The 16,544-nt window shown below is 44.1% G+C and overlaps 1 pseudogene; it reads left to right on the top strand.

Moving 5' to 3' along the window:
• The first annotated feature begins 3,045 nt into the window (after nucleotides 1-3,045).
• On the top strand, nucleotides 3,046-3,163 carry LOC135998907 (5S ribosomal RNA; annotated as a pseudogene).
• The last annotated feature ends 13,381 nt before the right edge of the window (nucleotides 3,164-16,544 follow it).

Here is a 16,544-nt window from a genome sequence, read left to right as displayed (position 1 = left end):
TTGCCAAAACAGCCTTAAAGAACCTAAGGCAATTTTTATTACATGAGGATCTAGCTCCCACCCTTAGTCAAACGTAAATTTAACAGTACTCAAAAGTACTGGTTTCCTTTTTAAGAAAATATTTTTAAAATATTAATGTCTAACACCATTTTCATTACAAGCCAGGCAGTAATCTTCTGAAGTTCCCTTTCATTCAAACCCAATCGCGAAACAAAACCCATAGAGCAGATTCTGAACATGCACCAAACAACACCCACCTTCAGCCTAAACAACTGAACTTTCACATATCTTGTGCTAAAAAAAGGAGCATGTGATAGCGGTATCTGAAGGGATGTCACAACAAAACTCAGTGTGTACAGTCCTCACAGCCCAAGAGTTCTGAAGGGAAAACAGTACCGGACACAGTCCAAGCGAAGCCAAATCCAAACCTCTGCAACGAAACCACACAGACAACTGGACTCGTTTCACCCCCAGCCTGGGTTACAGTAAGAATTTCATTCCTGTGTGATTTCACATGCATTCATTCTTGCACTGGTCCAGAGAAAGGGTCTGTGTGCATGAACATTTGTTCTTTTGTATTTTGTCTTGTTCTTCAGCTCCATGAGATGATCCAATAGAAGACACTGCTCCTCCCTAGGAACCCTGACCCCCTTAGCAGTGTACAGCAGTTTTTAAAATTCACGATGTTGAAGTCTTTATGATAAAGACATCTCTGCAACCAGAGGGATTTTTAATCTCACTTGATTTACAAGCATTTCATTGCATTGGAGTATAACATATTTTAATAGCATGGTGGAAATTGCAGCAGGGGCTAATTAGAGCAACTAAGTTAGTTAGATTTCTGTGCATTTGGAAAGCAAGCAGCATCCTTTTAATTGGATAATCAAAATGAATCACCCCGACTCACAGAGTTTCTCTGTAGACACCAGGAGTACTTCTGCATGTAGTCTAAATGGACATAACTCTGTTGGAGTTAATAGGACAAAGATTATTTATCCCTGTGACTGTGCAGCCCATAATTAGGGTTAGATCCTGCAAAGTGCTGGGCACCTTCACTTCCCGCATAAGTAGCGGGAGGTCTGGGGAGCTTGAAACCTGGTAGGACGGAGCCCCGAGGATAAACCCTCTGCTTTCTCTGCCACATTATTAGTAGATGCTCAACTTGCCAGCAAGACCCACTGTTTGGGATTTTTAGCACTCACGGTCATGGTCTTAAACTGAATTACAAACCGTTTGGCCTCAACCAAATTTGACTTGCTTTGAAACCATCAGGCTGGTTTGAATTTTTCTCAACTTGCAGTCATAGCCTACAACTAATCTGAAACATATTGTGACGGTCAACAAACCTGTCCCTGGATCTCCCTCTTGCTGTCATTTCCCAAGGTAAGTTCTTTGCTCTCAGACCTAGTTGGTCATCTTGAACCTACTCTCATCCTTGGTTCCTACTACAGTCGAAGAAGAGAAACAGCCATATTTAGGGTACAACTCATCTGACCTGTTTTGTACATGCACTTCAGGATAAGATGAATCGCATCCTACAAGTAGCGTTTATTTCCTCTGCAGAGCACTGGCGAGTCTAGACAATTAGCTCAGATGCAGACGTGCCCAGCAGAGTTTACTTGCTCAAGTTCTGCCCTGGTCTCTCATACTGGGCGACCTCCAAGTGACAGAGGTCTCATCGACAGGGACCTCGGCTTTATGCTTTAGCCCAGGAAAGCACCACTTGGCTGCTCCACACTATGCACCCGGTTCTTACAGCCACAGGCTACAAGCCCTGCCACATCCACTCACTCCTGCAAGCATCCACGCAACAAGAACGGAGGAGCAAACACAGAGAAAATTAGATGTCACTATGCGCTGATTATAAGTCCCAACCGACACTGTTCTGTATCAACATGGGATGACGAACGTGTCATATCCAATGTTACAAGGATATTTCAAGCTGGTTATGTTGGCAAGATCTTCTTGCACATACACTCCTGCTCAAGGGATTGGCCACACACTCCTCCTGCCCTCTGCCACTGTCCACCTGCCTGAGCCTCGGTGGACCTGATTCTATTCTCATTTGTATTAAGTGAATTATCTGACTTGCAGCAGTCGCTTGGTTTAAGGCAAATAAGGAAAGGGAAAATTACACCTGCTTTCTGCAGAAGCACTTTTTCAGGGGTTCCCTACCTTATCACTGTAAGTGGAAAACGTTCTACCTGGGCTCAAGCAAAAGCTGGGGAGCGTCTTTGATCCTCTTTAAAATGTCCACAGAAGGATTTCATTTAATTTTCCAGGCTTCTTTGCCTTCCTCATGTAATAATAGCTGATATCATCTAGCGCAAAGCACAACAACAGCCATTAAAAATCCTTATTAGTCTGGAGCTGCTTTCTTAATAGGAAACACACATGCCGCACTCTGGGAGTTCAATGGTTTTTAATAGATTTCAAGGTAAATGCCACCGTGACCCTTATTTTTAAGGAGGGAGGGAGCGAGCGGAACATGTTTCTTGGGCTGAGATTTTGCCCTAAGGCAGAGCCTTGGGCAAGAGGTGGAGCAGCTCCACCTCCCCCCCGCTCCTCCCCGAGGAGGGCCCTGTCTCTGAACCCCTCCTCTGAGGATCAGCTCCTCCGCAGCCGCTCCTTTCTGCTGGAGGGGAGGAAGAGGCATTAGCACTTCAGCATCCTTCCTCCCGGCACCCAGCCGGTGCAGAGGAGCAGAGCCATGGCTCAGCATACTGACAGCCTTCTCCTCCCTCTGCCCACCCTCTCCCTGCTTTCTCTTTCCCGCAGGCAGAACGAGGCCTTTGCAGCAGGGGGAGCGTAGGGGAAAGGGAGCTGGGGGTGCCGGGGACAGCAGGGTGACCATGAGCCAGCACTGGGCTCTTGTTGCCAGGAAGGGCAATGGGACCTGGAGGGGATTAGAAGCGGGGTGGTCAGTAGGTCAGAGAGGTTCTCCTGCCCCTCTGCTCTGCCCTTGAAAAAAGGGTTTAGTTCAGATACTATCACGATATACTTGGAGAACATATCTATATATACATACATATATATATATAAAATATATACAGCCATACCACCCTGAGAACACCCGATGTCGTCTATCTCGGAAGCTAAGCAGGGTCGGGCCTGGTTAGTACTTGGATGGGAGACCGCTTGGGAGTCCCAGGTGCTGTGGGCTGAGCCAGCGCTGGGCCCTTGTGGCCAGGAAGGGCAATGGGACCTGGGGGGATTAGAAGGGGGGTGGTCAGTAGGTCAGAGAGGTTCTCCTGCCCCTCTGCTCTGCCCTGGGGAGGCCGCATCTGGAATATTGTGTCCAGTGCTGGGCCCCTCAGGTCCAGCAGGACAGGAAACTGCTGGAGAGAGTCCAGCGCAGCCACCAAGATGCTGAAGGGAGTGGAGCATCTCCCGTGTGAGGAAAGGCTGAGGAGCTGGGGCTCTGGAGCTGGAGAAGAGGAGACTGAGGGCTGAGCTCATTCGTGGGGATCAATATGGAAAGGGGGAGTGTCAGGAGGATGGAGCCAGGCTCTTCTGGGTGACAGCCAGTGACAGGACAAGGGGCAATGGGTGCGAACTGGAACACAGGAGGTTCCACTGAAAGAGGAGAAGAAACTTCTTGATGGTGAGGGTGCCAGAGCCTGGCCCAGGCTGCCCAGGGAGGTTGTGGCGTCTCCTTCTCTGCAGACATTCCAACCCGCCTGGACACCTTCCTGTGTAACCTCAGCTGGGTGTTCCTGCTCCGGCAGGGGGATTGCACTGGGTGAGCTTCCGAGGTCCCTTCCAACCCCTGACATTCCGGGGTTCTGTGAAGTGGGGTGCTCTTCAAGGTGACCCTGACGATCCCCAGGTAGGCAAGGAACGTGCACCTCTCGAACGGTGCCATTAAGGCTGATGGCAGCGCTGCCTTAATGCTTTCTGTGACTGGCCAAATGCCCCTTCTAGAGCAAGTGATACTAAAAATTGCTGCCCTGGGGAAGGGCAAAATAGCACACACCAGCCTTCAGCAGACTGAAATGTTTCCATGTGACATGGGACCACACGTCTAACATTTAGCAGTAACACTGGTACTTAAGATGTTTAAGAGTTTTCTTTATTTACCTTGCTTTCTCCTCCCACCCCTGAACCTGGTGTTTAAAAGCAGATCCAGAGACTTCCTAAATGAAATAGTAACAGCACTGTACCCACTGCAGAATAAGGACACAGGGGACCTGGGGGCTACTTGACCTGATGAAGAGACTCTGAATCCACAGCACGTCCACTTTTTTCAGTTCTTGACCATACCTAATAAAGATATTCCCCTTCCTTACAAGCCCATTTCGCTCACAAGGTATTCTATCTGCCCTCGCAGAGAATGTCTACTGCCTATCTGATGTTTGCATTGAGGTTTGTTGTTGGTTTTGCTCCTTTCGTCACCTTATAAAGGCCACGTGACGATTGCGTGATGTTGAGACTTTTGACAGATGTAACATATGTGCAACAATATTTATCATTTATTTAGCATGCTGGCTACAGCGGCTGGCAAGACACTGCCATGCCTGACTTAAAGGCTGCTGGCATTTCCATTAGATAAAATCCCATCGTGCAGGGGGTTAAGAATTCAGGCATTTCAAATCGCATCAGGCTGAATCGTGATTCAAATCAGAAAAGCCACTTTTTGGTTCACTAACGGCTGGCAAAGTGAGGTTAGGGGGAGGCTCAGGAGGAGCAGGAATTGGTGGCAGGTCACGAATATGTCCCTCTTTTTGAACAGATGACCAGGCTAATGCAGTATGGCTTATGTTTTTAAATAATTGGGGGAGAGGGAGGTTCTGCACAGTCCAGATGTAGCTCTCAGATACACGGTATTTCACGGTGGGATTTTCAAAGGCACTCGTATCTTGGTCTAGCTGCCTTGCTGCTACGGACAATTTCGGTGGAAGCAGACATAAGCCAGTCGTCATCTGCTTTGAAAATCCCACTGCAAAGTGTCTGACAGTTGCATTTTAAGGACCACATGCCTGCCAGCCACAGCAAGCCTCCTGCTATGTACCGAGGTCCTGCAGCTCTCGAGAACAGAGAGAAATGTCCGTGCTGACCTGTGCTGACAGCAAGATACAGCGAGAGCGAAACAGCCGGAGCCTCAGGTTGAGCTCAGGAGCTCAGCATCCCAATCCTCTGTGCCGTCTCCGTGTCTGTCAGGTGTGACAAACAAATCTACGAACGCTTCAGACCCAGATTTGGTGCTGGAAGGGTTAGCTCAGTGCAAACAGGCTTCCTTACGCCGTACTTACAAGCAAGGTGTAGCTTATGGGTTTAGTGATCATTTCAAGATTTTTTTTTTTTGTTCTCAAGAAAAAAATAAAAATTAAAAATTAATAAATAAACAACGATGGACTGAGAGTTTACCCTGAACCTGACTTGCCTGAAGAGCCATAAGAAGAGTCCTTTAACTTCTGCCCAGTTAGGGCTCTCTGTGTTCTCATGGAGCAGCAACATACCACACATTTCATAATTAGGGCGAGAGTGAGAGATAAGGCCATCGGTCTGTGCACATGAAAGGAACGTGCTGGGTGTGGGGAGATGGTGCTGAAAGGAAGAAGAGTTTTATATGGGCTGGAAAAGGCTCCGGGAGAGCAGGGTTGTGGAAGGGGGAGCTGCCCGTGTCAGTGGGAAAGCGCACGTGTGTCAGGAAAATGTGCAGTTTCCCTCCAAGTCCTGCCTTACGAGGATTTAAGAAGAGGCTGGTAAAAACACTTAAGTTCAGATTCCTCCTTATTACATAGAAATACACACATTTGCAAGGGAGGTTTGGCATTCAGGTAACAGAAACACGTTCTGACAGCAGGAACGGCAGGTCTGGGGAGAACCTCAGGTCGTTCACAGAGGTCCTGCAAACCCGCTGGTTTGGGGCGAAGGGAGAGGAGTGGTTTTTCCCTTTGACCATCTTGCACAAATCCACCTCAGAGCAATATTTACAAAGGCCCATTCTGCATTTTGGAGGGCTTTTGTGCTTGTTTGTTTTGAATAGTCTTGGTTTTGGCATCAGAGTCTAGGAAACCGCACATTTTTAGAAGCTTCCAAAGCGAAGAGAGACCCTAGCGCTGAGCACAAAAGCACAGAGGTAGAAGACATCATTATTTGCCGAATAAAAGTCAGGAAATATGAAACTGCAGCAAAATACAGAACCTGCAGATTCTGATATTTCTTCTGGTCTCTGCTACTGACGAATTACCTGACCTTTGGCAAGTCACTTGATTTCTTTGTGCAAGTCGTGCTCTTCAGACCTTGGGGTTGTTTCCTCCCGTTAAAACTCTGGGCTCTGAGCCCGCTGCACTTCTGACCTTTCTGGGGACTTACAGCTGCTTCTGAAAACATCAATAAATGCCCATACTCGATATTTCACTTTCAGCCCGTAACACCCACTGACCAAACAGGAGACTGAGACACATCTGAATACTGGAGCCTGATATTCATCATGTTAAAATTCCCAGGCGTTAGTAAACACATATTAACTATGAGCTTTAAAACCTCCTCGTGTGCTTCTTTTGTCTTGTCTTCAATATTAAAACTCAGGTCTTATAAAAACGGTATTTTTTTGCTGTGCCCGGAGCATCAGGTGCGGGAGCAGCAAGTAGCTCCTTTGTCTCAGATAAAAGAAACTACCCCGACTTACTCCACTGCAGCATCCAAGGCTTTGTTCAAAAGAGCCTCATATAGATTTGTCAGTGATAAACCCCTAAGAAATGCCCTAAAAGTAGTCCGCTGTTCTTTTCTTTTTAATATATATTTAAATGCTATGTTTCTACCTGACAGCCGTTCTTCTGGGGGTTTTCTCCTCTGGGCGATGCAATAGTGGGAGCAATACTTAAGCAGCAGGCGAACTACAAAGACGCTCGTACCAAAGCCTCGCATTTTACTAACAAAAGCAGCACATGAACCCCCTACATAAATGGTGTGGAGCATTTTCCTAAAATCAATCAGGCTCTATTATTCAGTTTAAGCCCAATCTCATTGTCTACTTCTTCCTCCGGAGGCCGATTTCTGCCAGGTAGAAAATTAAGTTTCCTTTACTTTTCTTCCCTACACAATTTTTCAGTGTTTCGGCACCGTTGTTCGGTGTGGGAAACCGACTTCCTGTCTCAATAAACAAGTGCACACAAGGCTTTTCTGGACACATAATGGGGTCTTTTTTTTTTTTTATTTTATACAAAAATCATTCCACACTTAACACATCAATGAAGCCACTTAAGCTCTACTGCATCTGAATTAAAGGGGGAATTGTGTGATCAAAGAGTGTGAAGGAACCACACATGGAGTTCTTCAGACACTTTACTTTTGTTACATTTGATACATAACAAACCCAATAAATATGCTTATCCCAGCAGTCCATTTCATTATCTCATATACTTATGTTGAAGAGCATTTCCTTTAAGAGCTTTTCTTTTTCCTTTGTTTTACAGCATCGTAGTTTTGGGGCAGTTTATTTCAAAATAAGATGCTGAAAAGACAGATAAAAGCAAAATTTTTTTCTGGGTATGTTCATATGAGACAAAAAAACCCGCTACTCTGAGTTTTTCACCGCGCTTCAACTGCACAGAATATATCCATTGTATGGCAGAATAGATACATGTGCAATAGCCTCAGAAAGGGGTTATTAGAGACAAGACTTGCACAGGACACAGGGAAGGAGGGGAATGTTTCCTAAAATTCTTTGCAATAACTATCTGCATATTCAGCACTCTTCTCTACATTATAGATCGAATTGCTTAGAAAAACAGAGATTTCAGGAACCTTCCCTGACGCTTTCAGTTCTGGGAATAATTACAGATTTGCAGCTAACAGTATTTTTCCAGAAATTTCTGTTGGAAAGTGTGCATGCTCAGAATGATGCATAATTTAGCCTATTGCAAATAACCATTGTAAAGCATCCACCAGACCCTCAAAATAACTTATTTTGAAGTAAATGACAGGCGCTTTTAGCAGGGTTGTTCATTAAAAGGCAATTTAAAATGCAGTTTTTGAAATTGCCTTTGTACAGTTTTATTTTTCCCGTCTTCCCTCCGCTTCCCCTGACAGAAATGCTTGAGACAAGCTCTTATATCCCTGGAAATACCGAGATCAGAACCCGCTTGGGCGAACCCACTTTCTGCCACACAAGACTGGTTTCTTTCTGTTCTAAAACTGGATGAGAAATTATCCCCAAAGTCACCGGTTGAATTGAATACAACTAAATGCTTCTCACGGACTGGTGTGCAGCGAAGGCAGTGGAGAGAAAGCACCTGAACTACCAGAAAAACAATCTCTTTTCTGCTCTGTTTAATCCCCATCATTAAATATCATGCTTTTGTAATGAGCGCGGCCTGGTTGTAGTTCCCTTTGTGTTTATCTCTTGTGGCTTCCCAAATCAAAACAACTAAACAGAACAACCCCCTGCCAAGAAGACGGGATCTCAGCTCCTATGTAGGACACGTCTTCGTGTCCCGACTCCAGCCGAGCTCCCGTGGCCAGCACTGAGTACGAACGAAGACTCTCAATAGTTGACCCTGTGTCCCTCAACCACCATCTCTAAATCCCTTTTACGGCACAGGGACATCCGACCCTCCAGTAACAAGAGTTTTCCTGCCACCATATTCTTACCACGAGTTTAAAAACATTTTTAAGGTGTCTGCCATGAAACACAGTTCCTGAAACCACAGCAATCTGTGACAATACCAGTTTTCGTTAAAAGGGGCTAGAAAAAATGAAGATATCTTTAACACGGTTGAGGAGGAAGGTCTTGTGAAAGGTAACCCGAAGAGAACTGACAGTTTCAAAAGCTATAAGGCAATCAGAATAAATCCCGCGTATTTTTTCCTGATCTGGTCGTTTTAAGACTCACAACGTTCGGCACCTGACGCTCGAGTCCTGAATGCTTCAGTTAGCAATACTACACCAACACTTCATTGCTACGATGTGTAAAAAGAAAAGGAAGACCAAAACCAGCAGCCTGGCTGATACTAAAAAGTAATGCTAAAATATCGACCGAAACAGCCATGGTCTCCCTTTGTTTGCGGTGCACAGGGAATCGTTTATTTATAGAAGTGGTCTCAACACACACACGTGAAATTTTCAGCATTTTTCTTCCTCCATTGTTTTTTCTATTCAAATCCATATGCTGGTCATTAAATTGAAATTTAAGAGCTATTTAGCGTCCAGCAGCTGGGTGGCAAAAACCTGCTCTAACTCCTTTAAGCTCCTGCACCCCATTTATTGGTGGTGTGAAATACCTGTCCTATGCACATCCATGTTATCAAGTCTAAAATGACCCAGTTGAAACAAATAAGAAGAACAGAATAACATTAAAGGCATTTTTTTAAATAATCTCAGGATTTTCCACAATTGAAATCCTCATCCAATTTGGACTTTTGTCTCATTTTCTAAACAGGAGCTTTTTAAAGGCGACCGTACTGGGTGTGGTAATCCAGCAGCATTAGTGGTTTTAATCACCTTTTGCCTCTGAAAATATATGCGTTGGGGGAAACTAATAGAGGAACAATCAGATATCAGCTTTTAAAACAGCCTGATTACAGGAATTTGAGGGAAAAGGTGGCGAGGCTATAAAATCTGGCTGAGGTCCTTGCCCAAACACTTAAATGATAATGAAACAAAGCAGCATTTAGTTTTTTACAGATTAAATTGAGAGAAGAGACTGCAAAGACCCACTGATGTCTCACTGAACTGCTGCAGATATTTAGTCTGGCAAGACGCTGCCCCTAACGATTAAACCGATTCCCCATTCAGAAATTTTTAATCTTGATCGAAATTGTGAGGCAAACTTCAAAAAGAAGTGCATATTTGAATGGGGCTATTTGGTTTGTCCTGCTATAAGAAATCAGGTTTCCCTAGTTGTATTAATTCAATTCAGCTTAAAAACTGCTCTAGGAGGAATATGAAAAAATTAGAAAACCCATCTTATCCGCATGTAAACTAAGGTGTTTCTATGGATTTAACAAAACAAAACCAAAAAAAGGTACTGTCCACCATGTGGACAGAGAGGATCCTTCATTGGTTTTGATGCGAGACAGGAAAATCGTTTAAAGATTTATTTCAGCTTTTAAAGCTGCTTCTGACAGTATAAAGGTATCTGCAGAGCTGCAGAACTGCAGATTTGCTATTCACGACTTAAAATGGATCATTCAAGTCCATAAGGCCAAAATCCTCAATTATGAGCCATAGCTATCACTTCTTTTGCAGGAAAAAGTACTACTATAACGAAGAATTACCGAAGAACCTCCTTTCACTAAGGCTTTGTACCTTCAGACACCTCACGGGTAGTCTTAGGCAGGATCGCTTGCCAATGAAGCACATGCAGAAAACAAATAACCCGGTTTTGGTGCCTGATGGCAACTCGGTGTCTGCTCGGCAGAAAGGGAATTCCAGCAGCTGCTTTACCCTCTTTTGCTCTAAAATAGGAGCTGCCGGGAAAACCCTCCCCACCGACCTCGGCCACCATGAAAAGTACAGCTTCCAGCCACACAGAAAGTCAGATCCGGAGTTAAAATATTGCTGCGAACCAGAAAGCAGCACGGTCCCTAGCGGGGTGGGCGACTGTCCCCTTCCACTAACGCAAAACCGTATTCTGCACCAGATGTTAACTCCCCAAAGCATGGCGCACCCATCAGACCGGGAATCTGGAGGTCGTCGTGTTGGAGACTAAAATGATCAGTTGCACGTCAGAGAGAAATACTAAAAATAGATATAAAATTAGTATTTCTGGCTGGATGCGAACAATCCCAGCAAGGTCCTGGGTTGCCCAACGAACTACCTTGCTCAGATGGTGCCTCTGGGCTATTTTCCTGGCATTCAACAGAAGCTGCTATCGCTGTCTCGTCCTGCATACATGCCCCTCAGCTCCCCAACTACACCTTTCACTTGTTTTCACTCCATTTTAACTAATTAGTGGGGGGGGGGAAATTAAAGTGTTACGTTTCAGTGCCTCTAGAGGAAGATCACAGCTCTGACGTCTGAAATAGTACTTAGAAAAGCCGGCATGTGAATCCTTCCCTCAGACCTAGGCCTTAACCTTCAGCGAAGCCACGGAAATCAGCAATTATACGTGCAAAAGCGGTACAGAAATGTATATATTTTACAAGCATGCCCCTCGCTTTCAGAAAAGCATCGGTCACCGCGAGGAAAGATTTGTGGCACAGGATGTAACTCATCACGAGCAAAAGTGAGAACCGGAGCCATAACATTTTAATTTCAGACATACTCAAAGGTAGGAGAGTCGCTCTGTTCCGACTGAACTTTAGATAAGCACGCACTGTGCCACGGTTTTGCTCCACTCGCAACATTCCTCAAATTTTCGCGGCCGTAGGAGGAAAGAAAGAGAGAGGGGAGAGGAAAGAAAAGGGGGAAAGAGCGAGAAAGAGTTGGGTTTACAGGAGGCGTTTTATTGTGTCGATACCCAAAGGCTGGATTCAATAAAACCTCCATCTGGCTCTCACACAGAGCAACCTCCTGCAAGACGGCGCAGCAGCCCTGCTCACCTCCAAAGGCCATTTTTGGAGGTTTGTGAGCGTTTGCATGGGCTTCCCTCCTCCCACGGCTTTTTATTGAGTCAGACCTACAGAAAGAAGCATCTCTCTGACTTCCACTTATTTTGGAGAACAAGGGTGGCTTCAAATCCAGAGGACGCGCTTTAAAAACTTGGTTTCGGGTAATCACGTCGCCATCCACCCAACTGAAAGTTCAGTCAAGAACTTTTGGTTTTTGGTGGCTAAACCGGAACATAGGGTTAAAAATGCCCAGAAAGACACAAAGCTCGGTCCCGCCGCCCTTATTTTCTGATCTATCGCATGCTCAGGTACCAGGGCTATGTGCACAAAATAAGAGCCTGGGAAGACAGCGAGATAAATGATACACACATCAATAGACAGAACCAATTAATGACATAGATCTGATGGATGTTTAGTCCTCTCTCAAGTAAAACAAATAGCAGCTCCCAGGGACTTGGTTTTTTCTTTGTATTGTAGGATTTGATCAATAAATCTTGGTTAAAATACTTCAAAAAAATAAGTACAATTTCAATTTTCAGGTTAATCCCTTCTTTGTTAATTCCCATACAGCCTTTTCTCCTCCTGAAAGTTCATTTTATAGCTGGCATTTTGGCTCCCATTTTGTTTCATAGCAAAGACACACAGACAATAACAGAAAAGCCTATTCCTTTCTTAACAGATAACACTCGTGTCTTGTTACAGAATTTTCAAGGCTGTAAATCAACTTGAAAAGCTAATTTAAGGATATTCACTTGCACTATTCAGGGCTGTATAAACATTCCCGATTCCAATTTTTCATAAAGATATATGCGAACATTTAAAAGGGATTTAAAGAGCCATTTTGCAGTTAAGAAGATCTAGATCTAGCGTTTTATTTTTCTTCAACGAGATTATCGTGTAATATTAATAGAGGGGAAAAAAATATTTCCAGTGCCTCTATGTATTTATGAGGTCCTAAGGGAGAGCAGAATTCCTTCGGCCGAGAGGAAGGCCGGGAGAAATCGCAAGAATAAGACCAGCCGTTGAAACATCAAATACGCCCCAGAATTCGCTCATACGCTGCGATTTCTGCGAAAGTGCCGCGGTGTTGGTTTTCACTGTATCTGCTGGTTTAATTGTTTCTGCCTGTTCATTTCTTTGTCCGCTCAAACCACTCGCCTAAGGGAGGTTTAAAAATCAAAAGGTAGGGCCGAGGCCGCACAGGAAATGAACGCTGGTGCTGCCGCGTTATTAAAGTAAAAAGTTCAGAAGTGGCTCGAGGAACCGGAGCATTAGGGCACGGTTTAAGTGGCATCTCCCTCTCTCGCTGCTCTTTTTGCTGCCGCAGATAAAACGCGGAATCCACGCGGCGAAGCGCCGTGGGCTTGCGAGCGTAAGGACGCGTCCTCGGGAGCCTTCCCCCGTTTCTATTTTGGGTGCAAAGTCCCCAAGTTCAGAGCTCCTCAGCCCTGGGTACGATTCCAGCCACACGCTTCATGAAAATAAACAGAGCTGGCATCAGAATCTATGCGAGGAATTTCCCCTCCCCTCTTCTTTTAAGTGCACTCTATCTTTTCTCCTCCACTATCTCTCTCTCTCTCTCTCTCCTTTTCCTCTGATCTCCAGGACAAAAGATTCAACAATCGGAGATTCAAACCCCAAGCAAGGAGGATATGTACTTAAAATACCACATGGCCAATAAAACCTATTTTACAACATATCTCACCTTTAACAAGCAAATTGACCAATGTAAGCAAAAACTGACCCAAAATCCTTTCATAAAATAGCCAGAAAAAAAAAAAAAAACCCAGCCTTCAGTTACAGCCATACAATTATCAGAAAAATACTCAGATTTAAAAAAAAAAAAAAAAAATCACAATACTGGGAGTTTCACTGCATAAATGTCCTCACTAACCAAAAGCTATGAGGCCATAGATTTCAGGAATTAATTTGGGTTAATTCAAATGGCAAAGATGAGGTAGGGAAAATAACAAGCAATTACCTTTTCCTGCCTTTGAAGAACAATGAATTTGGGACTGGTCCAACTTCGGAAAGACTGATTACAGATTTTACGTTCAGACAAACCTCTTACCTTTCTAATACATATAACATGTATATGTGCACGCACATGCTATATATATACTTTTTATTGATGTACACTTATCTGTATTCCATAACACTCCACACTTGAAGGATTAAAGATAAAATTCAATTATTTATTACATACCCCGCTAATTATTTTTGAAGCTCTACAAAGAGAGCAGGAAAGCTAACCAACACAAGACATAATTAAGCAGAAAGGCAGCATTTGTGTGGTCACTTGGTGAATTCAACATGCAAAACGTTTATCATGTAACTGCTTCCTTTATATTGTGCGTCAGGGTGGAAGGGTTTAAAAGCAAGGCAGAATTACAAATTTGACTTAAATATATTTTTGAGGAGGAAATATCTATTTTTATGAGTATTGGCAATCACTTTAGTGGATAATAAGCAATGTTAAGTAAAACATGTAGCTAAATAGGCATTAAAGGCCTTTTACATACTTGGAAGAAAAGAAAACAGTTTTTTCTTTTCTCCTTTTTTTTTTTTTAATGCTGCAGACTGCAGGCATTTTGGTCTATCTCTGTCAAGTGCAATTCTTTCTTGATGAATGACAAGGTACGATAATAGGCTGCCGTTACCAGGGCAACCAGACAGCAGAGCTGTGTGCCTTGAATTTTGTCATCTGAAAATGAAACCAGAAGCAAAAGAAAAGCTGAGAATCTAGCGACAGATTAACTCGGGGGGGAGGCGGGGGGAGAGAGCGCGGGAGGAAGGAGAGAGCAAGGCAGGGAGAGGGGGCTACATTACAAGCAATTAAAATTACTGTAATATGTGGTATATGTGTATCTGCGTGTGCCTATATTGCAATTTTGGACAGCACTTGTCAATAAGCTCTCATCCCTGTTTCCCCACCACCACTCTCTTTGTTCCAGAAATACATAAAAAGATTTTTAAAGTACCTTTCGGAGGGGCCCCTCCATCACATCCACCTTTCTCAGCAGCACCTCAACCAGTTCCCCCAGTTCCACTCGGTACCTAACGGGCTGCAGCTGGGAGCAAATACTCCTTAACGAGGTTTGTGCAGAGCAGCTGGCATGGACCTTGCCACGCGTGGAGTTGTTCAACCCAACTAAGACCCCCTCGGCCCATTGATTCCCCAAGGGTTCATTCGATGCCTTCACCTGGGGCCGGAAAAGTCTCTGCCAAGTTCTCCTGGGTCAGACCCAGCCACACAGGGACCAGTTTTGCTTCACAGACATGAGGCTGGGGCCATCCAGCAAAAGGCTGAAGAGCAGCCCGTTGCCAAACTCCAACCTGCGATCAACTTTTTCAACGTCCAGCTCTGGGCTTAGTTCAGACTTGGACCTTTTGGAGATGAGCTAGAACTGTAGTAGTTTGTCTTCTCCTTTGTAGCCCCAAACTTGAATAAAATAAAACCAAAACATACAGAAGTCTTGGGTTTAGAAAAAATACCTAACTTGCAAAGCTCGAACTCCTGATGCACAGTATAACATAACCACCGGCCCTCATAAACACAAATAATATACACAAATAATATTCGTAGCTGAGAAAAAACTCTGCCTGCTCAAGCCATATCAACTAAAGCTGTAGCACATTTCCTCGGCAACGTAACCTGAAAGCTCATAATATTCGCGGTTCAGAGCCACCATCTTCCGTACCCTTCACCAATTTTTACAGACGTCTTCTCTCACTAACCTCTTGGTTAGCAAATAAAACCTCGCTCCTGCCGTCTCGTGGAAGAATTGTTGGTAAAATAAACCGTCGGGAATTCCTCTGCTGTGTCTCAGGCAAAACTCCCCATGATCCTTGCCCAGTGTGGGTGAACGTCTAGGCTCCCATACCTAAGAAATAGGCATTTCTGCCAAGTTTAAAGGTGAAGAAACGGACACGGAGAAAAGCTGCTTGAGTCAGACCCTTTGAAGTCAATGGGACTCTTTCATTGTACTGGTTTTGGACCGAGCTTTAACAGCCTCCCACAGCACCGTGAAATACGACTTAGTACTCCTGGCTCACAACTTCGGGCCTCAATAAACCAAATTTCTTCCCAACAAGCTTTCTCTCAACATACTGATTTAAAACGTAGTTAATTCAATTAAATAAGAACGCAAAGCTAGAAATGTTGCTTAACCAAAATTACTCCACCTTTGCACAGGAAAATTATACTCTAAGTGTGTCAGATCTTGAAATAAAAATTCATAACCGATACATGTCTCTACATGGGGGAACCAGTTGCCTGATTTTTAAGGTATCTAAAGGAAGCGATCATCCCTAATGTTTCTCCATAGACACCCAGTATAATGGATTATAGAAGAATGACTTAATTTTTTGGCATCTTGACTCTCTTTGAATTATTTCCATGGAAAAACAAAGTGATTTTTCTCAATATCATCACTTGCATGATTAACTTTTTTGCCATAACGAGTCCAAGACATTTCAGTTACCCTGATTTATTTTTGCTTGACTAGTGTCCTATGACTGCATCCACATCAGCAGCAGTCTTAGTTGCATCAGCAGCTTCTTTCCACGCGGACTAATTAGCTTTGGTTTTCAGGCGAGAATGTTTTTTAAGTGCAGTTATGCTAAGTTTTGGTGCTGGATTAGCATCGTCTGCATGTTACATGTACCAGGAAGCCAGCGACCGCTTTTTCAGGATGAAGGGGCGATCTGCCAGTCTCTGCTCAAGCAAGTTGTCGCCAGGGCAATTACAATCTTGTTTTTGTTGTAACTTGCTTTCCAAACCCTTCATGTGAAAGCTGCCTTATTGCTTCTGCACGTCTTTTACCATGCAGTTTTCAAGAGGTAACAGGAAGCTTCATTAGAATTTGTCTGTTACCAACTGGAATTAGAAAATGTGAAGGTCTTACTCTTGATCTTGCACCTTGCAACTCCCAAATTGATTTTGTCCAATGCAAAAAGCAGTATTTATATTTTTAAATTTCCTGCATTTTCCGTCCTTTTTGCATTCTCCTATTTCTGCCTTGTGGCAAAGGAAGAAAAGAAGTT

This window comes from Caloenas nicobarica, chromosome 26 (genome assembly GCF_036013445.1).
Source record: "Caloenas nicobarica isolate bCalNic1 chromosome 26, bCalNic1.hap1, whole genome shotgun sequence".
In the NCBI taxonomy this organism is placed as follows: Eukaryota; Metazoa; Chordata; class Aves; order Columbiformes; family Columbidae; genus Caloenas; species Caloenas nicobarica.
This window is presented reverse-complemented; position numbering and strand designations above follow the sequence as displayed.